Genomic DNA, 11121 nt, shown 5'->3' on the forward strand with positions numbered 1-11121 from the left:
TATAAAAAATGTAATCGAATGAAAACTGTAGAATTAAAGTGTTTTTAACGAAGCCACAGAAATAAAAGGAGAATTTTGACCATTCCTAAGAAAATCCAAACCACAAATCCACGAGAGAAATATTGTGGATAAAACAGTCATGAAAATGTATGGCAATGGAGAAACAAATAAAAATGAGCATAGAAGAGTAATAATGATAATAATAATAATAATAATCTTCCAAGAGGTACCCATTATAGACAATGCTGTATCCAATATATTTCTAGTAAAGATAATATAAAACAATCATAAATCTTAATATCGTAGGTGTCCAATTTGGCCAAGGGTTTCTGCAGTAAAGGTCTAAATGGAATGATTTTGAAAAATCTTATACAATGCTGTATCCAATATATTTTACAGTAAAAAAAAATAATACAAAACAATCATAAATCTTAATATCGTAGGTGTCCAATTTGGCCAAGGGTTTCTGCAGTAAAAGTTATAAATGAAATAATTTTGTAAAATAAAAGATTATAGGCAAAAATCATAATAGAATTCACGTATTGACAGCTCACATCTTTGACCAATCTGCCTCCTTTTCATGTCGACAAATTTTGGTGCAAATACCAAACAAAATATAAACAATAAAAGATTTTTATGAATCATGACAAGCTTTGCAGCGATGCGTACACACACACACACACACACACATACCCACATACCCCCACATGCGTACACACCTTCCAAAGGCGCCCACCTTCCTGACAGGTCGAATTTCGCACAGCGAAAAACAAGACTGAGGCAGAAAAAGGAAAGAAGAAGAAAAAAAAAAGTAAATATCTGATAATTAAAAAAAAAAAAAAGGCAAACAAAAACCATGGGTCGAATTTCCCTTGGTGCACAACCCAAGGACGCTGAAGGACCTTAGCAGGATTCCGGTCGTGGGCGGTCAACAACAGGCGCGTGGCCGAGAGACCGGTATTAGGGAATGAGATGGAATGAGATAGAGTGGAAGGGGAATGGGGAGAAAGCGAGATCAGAGGAGAAGGATGAGACTATGAAATAAGGGAAAACGAGATATGGGAATAAAGTTGAGAATAAGAAATAAGGGAACACGAGATATGAGAATAAGGATGAGAATAAGAAAAATAAGGAAAAGCGAGACATGAGAATAAGGCTGGGAGTAAGAAATAAGGGAAAACGAGATATGAGAATAAGGATGAGAATAGGAAATAAGGGAAAACGAGATATGAGAAAAAGGCTGAAAATAACGGTAAAGCGAGGCATGAAAATCAGGATGAGAATAGGAAATAAGGAAAAGCGATAATATGAAGGAGAGATAAAAGAAGAAGGATGAGAATAAGAAATAAAGGAAACCAATATGAGGATAAGGATGAGAATAGGAAATAAGGGAAAACGAGATAAAAGAAGAAGGATGAGAGTAGGAAATAAGGGAAAGCGAGGCATGAGAATATGGATGAGAATTAGTGTTGTTGTTTCAGGGTTGGAATAGAATTCATATATCAAAATAAAGACTTAGGACGAAGCTGTCGAGGCAAATTATTTGTGAAGTGTTTACACACACGCACACACACACACACATACTTATATATATAATTATATACATTCATACGATATTGATGGAAGAAAGAGATGCCACGGTAATGATTACATTACATGCCATCACAAAAAAGAAAAAAAAAGACTGAGAACCCCTGCAACAGATAAATCAAAGCTTTGATTATATCTTATTTCGATGAGATCATTAATTATATAAATGATAAAAAAGTGTCGAATGTCACATAACCTTACATTAGGTCGTTCACCCTGGCCAATGCGTGAACTTTGTTTACATGTATGGGAGACTATGTTATCAGATGCTATATAACGGCTCTCTCTCTCTCTCTCTCTCTCTCTCTTGCTCTCTCTCTCTCTCTCTCTATATATATATATATATATATATATGATATATATATATATATATATATATATAGATATATATATATATATATATATATATATATATATATATATATAAATGAATCTCTCTCTCTCTCTCTCTCTCTCTCTCTCTCTCTCTCTCTACAGCAAAACCTGCTCCTAGAAATAAGTGAGCACACGATGTCTCCTTGGATGGACTATTAAGTTCTTTGAAGACATCCTAATCCTGGTAAACTCCCACTGTAATGTCATGGGCGTTCAACCGTGGAACTTCAGTAGTTAAAAGTGTTATAACTGGAATATTCGTCCTATAAAAATGAAAACGGTTTACCAAAATGGAGTGGATATATATATATATATGATATATAGATATGTATGATAGATATAGAGATATATTATGTATAGATTATATATAGTGTATATAGATATGATAATATACGTATGAGAGATATATATATAGAGATATATATATAATATATAATATTATATCAATTATAATTATATATGTATAATATTAACATATAGTAATATATATGATATATTATATGATATATCTATAATATATAATATATATAAGATATATAATATATGTATATTTATATGTAGTATATATATATATACTATAATATAATAGTATATATATATATCTATATATATATATATATAATATATATATCATAATATAATATAAATGAATCTCTCCTCTTTCTCTCTCTCTCTCTCTCTCTCTCTCTCTCTCTACAGCAAAAACCTGCCCTCCTTAGAAATAAGTGAGCAGACGATGGGTTCTCCTTGGATGGACTATTAAGTCTTTGAGACATCCTAAGATCCTTGTAACTCCCTGTAATGTCATGGGGCTTCAAACCCGTGGCTCAGTAGTTAAAATTGGGTTATAATGGGAATATTCGTCTATAAAAACATGAAAAAGGTTTACCAAATGATGTATTATATGATATAGTATATATATAGATTATATAATGATATATTATATATAATAAGTATATATATATATATAATGTATGATATATATATATATGATTATATCATATATGATAATCTTATAATATTCTATGTATATATATGTATATATATATATATATATAATGATATATTATATTGATAATATATATATATAAATATAATATATTATATAATTATTTATTCTATTTTGTTTATTTGCTTTCCCTGACAGTAACTGCAGTTACATAAATGCCTTTCCCTGACTAAGCTCTTAATGTATCCTCAATTTTGAATCTCAGTCATAAAACAGTCAGATTTATTCCTCTCTGAACCTTAAAGGTGCAAAGGGTTGCCTTTTCGGTGACATAAAAAAAAACAGATACAAAATTGGTAATAAATACGAAACAAAATCCTCAGGTGGGAGGAGAAAATGCTTCATATGACATTCCTAATCAAATGAGGCCTTTGATCAACTGGTAGTAATTCAAAGCACGGCTTATCATAACTCTTGGCTGACTAGACTAGTACTTGAAGAGATAAGCACCTTTTTTTTCCTTTTTTTTTTTTGATATGTCAAGTTTCTGTTCCTGTTGCTAGGAGAATATATTTATATATTGCTAGGGGAGAATGCTGCGTCGTCTACATTACTACGAAAGTCATTTTCTCTCACGTTAAGTCATTTCCAAAGGGAATCAAGGGAGATGAGTATAAGTAAATATGAAATGAATTTCTTTGGTTATAGATATATTCAAAGATTTACAGAACGTAGGTTAGATATTACAGAACGTTGGTAAGATATTATTTAATATATATATATATATATATATATATATATATATATATTTATATATATATATAAATATATATATGTGTGTGTGTGTGTGTGTGTGTGTATATACATATATGTATATGTATATATATATATATAGATATATATATATATATATATATATATATATTATATCTATATATTATGTATATATATATTATATAATATATATATATATATATATATATATATATATATATATATATATATATATATATATATATATATATATATTATATATATAAAGAAAATCATTGTCCCTGAAGTTAAGTCATTAATGGCGAGAATGCCTGAAGGTGATAATATATTATTTTAGAATGAAGACGATTTTTTTTCTTTACAGATGAAATCTGTTATATACAGGACGTTGATAATTAGATATGGGAGAAAATCGTTCATATTTCATAAATTTCGCACATTTCGGTATATAAACATAATGACAAACTTGTTAAAATCAAAATAAATCATGAAGGCAAGAATTTATTCATGATTTATCTATCATCAAAGTAGTTTTACCAGGCCACTGAGCTGATTATTATCAAATCTTACAAGGGCTGACCCGAAGGAATTTCTTTTACTTATATTTTGTTAATTACATTACCATAAAAAAACCTTACAATTTTTGTATGTTATTCAGTACATCTGCATCATCCTTAGAACGAATTCCTCCATAACCAGACGTGGAAAAACCTTTTAGTTATGTTTTGTCAATTGAACTACCATTAAATAAAAAACCTTACAATTTTTGTATGTCATATAGCATCTGTATCCTTCTTGGAATGAATTCCTCCATAACCAGACCTTAAAAAAATCTAGTTCATCTCGACTTTCTGGTTCGTGACGAGTCCATTATCGCTAACCTCCATCTTTGTTGAAGGGTCGCCCGAATCTTCGAGGAGATAAGACTAGTCAGGATCTGTGATATCTGGGAGTTTCCTTGAATGCAGTTTGCTTTCTGTTTGCTTCTCTTGTTTTTCAGTTTCTTTCTCTATCTCGTGACACCTTCATCGCGTCTTACAAGTAAATGATCGTGTGTGTGTGTGGGTGTACTATATATGATATATATATATATATATATATATATATATATATATATATATAATATATATATATATACATATATAGTGTGTATGTAGTATGTTTCATCCACCCACACATTTTATATATATACAGATCTATCTATATATATGTAGTATACGTATATATATATATATATATATATATATATATATATATATATATATATATATAGATTGAATGTATGTTTACATCTACACATACATTTCATGTATAATATAAGTATATATATACATTATATACATACATAAATGTATATATATAAATATATGATATATATATATATATATATATATATATATACATATATATATAAATATATATATATAAATTAAATAAATATTATAATATAGATATATATATACATATATTTTTTATTCTTATATGTATATATATCTATATCATTTATATATATATATATATATATATTATATATATTCTATATATATATATATATCTACTTATATATATATCTTATATAGTATATAAAATTAAATTATGTATATATTATTTCACATATTGCTGAATGGAATTCAATACCAACTAGAACCTCAGAATCCCTTGGCATTTTATTTCTTTGTTCTGTTATTTGACAAGAACCAGAATTGTAATTTAAAGTTCAGGATTGCAATGAAAATGTCTATTTGTATTCACTTTAATTCAAAGTGGTTATATGAACAGAGAAAGAAAAAAAAATAAGGGAGAAGGAAGCAGAGTCTGGTGAGAAACAAGAAGGAAATGAAAGCAGTGAACTTGGAGAGGATAATAAAAAAAGAATCAGCTGTCCAAATTCCTAATCTAATCGTATGTCGCAAGACGTGAGCAACTAGTGATAGGCGTAACAGAAACATCAAGTATGTCCACTCACTTTAACGATAACGATCAAGTAAGCCGGTCTTTTTTAGCTTTAAAATACGGTGTCACCTTATAATAATATAATAATAATAAGACAGCTCTCTCTCTCTCTCTCTCTCTCTCTCTCTCTCTCTCTCTGTATATTGTGGTTTACATCAATTTTTGTTTCTTTGGTCAAAAAGTCGCGATACCAGAATTGAAAATCTGTGATGAACTAAACCTCCCCCCCCCCCACCTCTCTCTCTCTCTCTCTCTCTCTCTCTCTCTCTCTCTCTTTGTATATTGTGGCTTATATCAATTTTTGTTCTTTGGTCAAAAGTCGCGAATCAGAATTGAAAATATCTGTATGAACTAAACCTCCCCCCCCCGCCCCCCCCCCACCTCTCTCTCTCTCTTCTCTTCTCTCTCTCTCTCTCTCTCTCTCTCTCTCTTTGTGCAATGTGGCTTATATAAATTTCTCTTCTTTGGTTAATTGTTAAAAGTCAAGATACAGAATTGAAAAACTGTGATGAAACAAACCTTCTCTCTCTCTCTCTCTCTCTCTCTCTCTCTCTCTCTCTCTCTCTCTCAAATGCCCCTTCACGTTCGGTTTGAAGTTGAGGATACAATAAAAATAAAAAGGCAAAGTGCACTTCACCTTCGATATCTACTCTGAAATATTGATCGAAATCATAAGTCGTTGATAACAAGGAGAGTTTTTTTATTCTTTTTTTTTTTTTTGTTGGTCCTCTTCAAGGATATAGTAGAAGGATTGGAAAATGTCTGAAATATGTAAATATGAAATGAGTTTTAAAGGGAATACAAATGATAGATAATTGATAGTTTAATAAAATGCTTATACATCAATTGGCATGGATTATTGACGTGTTAATTCAGTGGTTGAAATTGTCGAAATTAGTTCTTCACCTGCAGGACTAGAGCAGCAATATCTAAGAGATGTGATATTGTTTATTAAAGTATTGTTATATATGTAATATAATATATCAATATACAATAGGTGTCGGGTATTGAATTAACAATCACTTGTGTGTGTAACAGTCTAAAGGGTTATATAAACTAATCGTATCTCTCTCTCTCTCTCTTGCTTTAGTTATTGTCAATAATAATAATAATAATAATAATAATAATAATAATAATAATAGCAACTATGGCTTTCGCGTGTCTCATTATCTGTTATTGTAGAGATACTGAGTTTAGATACACCCCGCAGACATAATTATCAGTGGGTAGACCCTATCTCCCAACTGGCTTAAAAGTGGGGTCTTCTTTCCTTGATCCGTGAGAGGCAGTGCTGTGTATACGTGTCTACACGCTTGTCTATGGTACATGCAATTACAACGATGGACTGGATAAATTCAGCTTTATTTATTTATTCTTTTTTGAAACGCCATAAAGAAAGGAGGTATATTATTTTTTATTTGATAAAAATAATTCCATATATTTGCTGAATTTCGATATCGTTTATATTAATCGAAAGGGTACGAGTCTTAATGCATATATCACACGTTTATATGGAGGTCTATATGTGTGTATGTATGTATGTATGTATGTATGTGTGTATGTATGTGTGCATGTGTATAGTATGTCATAAATGATTAACCTGAAATTCATTTCTTCGCATTTGAAAGATCCTGAGTTTCGAAATAAATGCAGTATATCTTACAGAGCGTAATTACAAAATTTTGAAAGACAATGTAATTATCAGTTCTCATACCTAACTGGTTTAGACTATTATCACATTGGTTGTGTTTACTTATGTATTATATATATATAATATATATATATATATATATATATATATATATATATATATATATATTATATATTATATATTATATATATGTGTGTATATATATATATATTTTATATATATATATATATATATATATATATATATATATCAAGTATGACAAGCCCATTAAAACACTCTGACTTAGAGCTAAGGACTACAATATTTCGGTCGACTAACTTCCAACCCTTATCAAGTTCTTGATAAGGGTGGAAGTTAGTCAACCGATATACATATTCCTTAGCTTTAAACCAGAGTGTTTCAATGGGCCCCTTTATACTTGAGACGTATCCTGTTTTAACAGAAGAATTTATTTACACACACATATATATATATGTTTCAATGAGAGATTATGCAGAGATCATCAGGAGATCTCTCCCGGACAAATCAAGTGCCGTCAAGGAACGGTAAGACTCTATTATAAGTCTCTGGAAACGTCTTCTAGAGGAAGAAAAAGCACCAATCTCCTCCCCGAGCGTGACTTCTGACGAGCGCCTTCGAGGGAGAGAGATAATAATAAGCTTATCAGATCTCTCTCCGATCCAAGTTTCTTATCTCTAGAGCGCTCGACAGCCACCAGTAGCCACTGCACACGACACAGCAGCAGCGCTAACGTTTTCCACCCGGCACGACACCGGCAAACCTTTTGCACACGGAAACCAGCAACCATTTTATAAAATAATGTGTAACTCCGTGTCTCAACCAGAAACGGCCGGGCGAAAGCCGTGGGGGTTCAGAACAGATGGACTCCTCTACGTCATCGGTTAAGCCCCGCCCATAAACATCCCGGCCGAGATACCAGCTTCCTCTTCACGTGGCCTTGATGAGGTAAGAATACTTTATTGAATATTTTGACTGGTCGTTGATATCTTAATTAGTGGACTTGTACTTGACTCGCCATGACGGTTTGCCACTTGGATCATACATCAATTGTCCGAGTTGATTCAAAACGTTAGGCTTTTGATAATTTGACAAAATCTATCAAAACGTTATGGGACAAGTTTTTTATTATTTTGACGAAATCTAACATACTCATAAAGCTGACAACCAGACATTACCAAGTGATTTATAAACATTTATTATAATCTGACACAATGAGTTCAAAGATAGTAAATACATTGTCAGAGATAAGAGAACAATGAAAGCTTTGCAAATATCATATGGATTGATATTATATTGACTCTGCCATTTATTCTCCAAGATGAAATTCGTTTCATGATAGGTTAGGATAGATCTTTTTTGCCTGAACATGATAATACATTTGATTTGCTTAATATCATATGACCCGCTAAATTTTTATTTTTCTTATTCTCAAGCACTTAGAGCATATTTGAATCCTTTCAGAAACTTTTATAACTGTTAATAATTGAATGATAGGTCAAAATACAGAGCAGTTTAACTTTTAGTGGACAAATTTATGTTCACTGAAAATGTAAAGTCATTAAGCAGGTAGAGGCTAATATGTCCATATACTATTTATTGATTTTGTCGTATACTCTTTGAAAACCCAGCCTTAGTAAACTACCTTACTTTGCATTCCAAAATATCAGGGCAATATCTGGACAATATCTGGCTACTATTACCATGGAAATACAAAGCATTTCTAAACTTTTGCTAAGATTGGGACACGTCCCTAATCTGCAAATGTCAAAATTCGAGAAAAAGGAGGCGCGGTGAATGAATTGAATGAAAAATGGCTCATACATCGAACAACACTGAATGCAAAGCCTTTATATTGTACTGAAAAACGTCTGAAATATTGATCACTTCACCTTTGAAAGAAAGTACATACCTTTCTTCAAGAAAGTCAAAAGATAGCAGCGAGGTGCATTGTTGTGTAGATTGCAGTTTGTCTCGTTATTATAACCCGCACCGTTACACAGTTGCTGATTTTATATCCATCTATATACTTCCGTTGATATTTCCTATATAACAAATATACATTCAAGAGAAAATACCCTTCCAGGCATAAGGAAGGTCAGCTAGCTGTTTGATATTTTATTTCAGCACACGCTGACTATTTGTAAACTTATATATTCGTACCGTTACACAGGTGCTGATTTTCCAGCATCTATAAAATTCCCTTAAATTTTTATATTAAAAATCTACATTCAAGAGAAAATACACTTCCAGGCATAAGGAAGGTCAGCTAGCTGTTTGATATTTTATTTCAGCACACGCTGACTATTTGTAAACTTATATATTCAGATAATTGTTTAAGAGATCACCAACATTTTCACATAATTGTCCTGCAGAGGATAGAAGCTTTTAAAGATAATAAAAGTTTATACGCACTGAAAATGTCCTCCAGTAGTTTTTTTGACACGTTCACAAACAACTGTATTGGATATTTCACTCTCCTGGTAAAATCTTTGGAGCACCCAAACGCTAGAATATCTCACTTCAGTCATTGTCCACTGTTTGGGAAGTTACGGTACGTACATGAAGTTGCGAACACACACACACACTCACACACACATACACACGAAAACGTACGAACAAAGATCCTTATCTCATTGACGTTCTAGGATAAGAAATGGCTGGTTTTCATTCAGGTAGTCTTCCACAGCTCAAAACGGAGCATTAAAAAAAAGAAATATACTTACTAATTAGAAAATAGATTTGCAACTATGCAAAGAAGTAGGCAGATGGAAGGATAGATTTTTAAAAACATTGATGATAGAAACAGAGTTTTTTTTTTATAGATTGTTTGTTTATTTAGTGTTTGTAAACATGTGGATCTTGCCTGACTCGGGTGTGTCAGCTATTGACGCTTGTTATCGGAGGACATATTGGAAGTACTTATACAAGTGTTTTCCTCGTCTTATCATCCTTATTAGATCATTATACAAAAGTCATTCTCTCTCTCTCTCTCTCTCTCTCTCTCTCTCTCTCTCTCTCTCTCTCTTTTGTGTTTGTACTTGCCTATTTGTTATGATCATTGTCTTGCCAGCCAAAGTGACTGGGTTCGATTTTGAGAAAGAAAGATAATAATTGCAAAGCTTTCAGTTGAATTCCATAAAGACATAGAAGCGCAAGCACACACATGTATAGATAGATAGCTAGATAGATAAATAGATGGATTACCTGGAGGGCCACGCATAATATTCATACAATATTAATGCATTTTTTACAGACGTTTTCCGAGAACTTCGCACAACAGTTCCTCATCACCAATGGCACCGACGAGCGAGTGATCGATTTATCGAGCTGAAAGACGACACGAAAAATAATTTTAAAAAATGACGTCATCGGCCTGGAAATGGGCTGGATTCCTTCGAAGTTGACCTGATGTTCTCGGCGATGGATGACCTCGACCCAGGTCGAAGAAACAGGACCGGATCACCTCAAGGTCGTAATCTGTCATTGGGTACCGTTGGGCCTCCAACGCTGCCTTCAAATTCTACCAAAATTTCTCTTCTCTCAAAAAAAAAAAAAAAAAAAAAAAAGTCGAAGGTTTTGAGCCCAACATCAATGGAAGCCTAATCATCGTGTCCTCTTCAAGATCCGTCTTCCAGCATTCTTCTGAATCACACAAGTCCACTTGGAATGTGTCAACCTTAAAATTGAGAAGGTACCTTTGTGCCTCTGTTTAATTTTTAGTCGTCTGGGAGCACACCTCTTGCAATAATTGCGTGATGCTCAATAAAGTGAGGTCGGTTGAAACATTAGCATCACTATCAAGGTCATA

The 11121-nt window shown here is 31.9% G+C and overlaps 1 long non-coding RNA gene across 1 annotated transcript; it reads left to right on the forward strand.

Annotated features, from left to right (window-relative positions):
- The first annotated feature begins 7935 nt into the window (after window positions 1–7935).
- On the forward strand, window positions 7936–10847 carry LOC135212959 (uncharacterized). The gene is made up of 2 exons (XR_010314035.1): window positions 7936–8258; window positions 10567–10847. It is a non-coding gene; the product is annotated as an uncharacterized LOC135212959 (long non-coding RNA).
- Window positions 10848–11121: the final 274 nt, after the last annotated feature.

Source organism: Macrobrachium nipponense, chromosome 42, assembly GCF_015104395.2.
Source record: "Macrobrachium nipponense isolate FS-2020 chromosome 42, ASM1510439v2, whole genome shotgun sequence".
Classification (NCBI taxonomy): Eukaryota; Metazoa; Arthropoda; class Malacostraca; order Decapoda; family Palaemonidae; genus Macrobrachium; species Macrobrachium nipponense.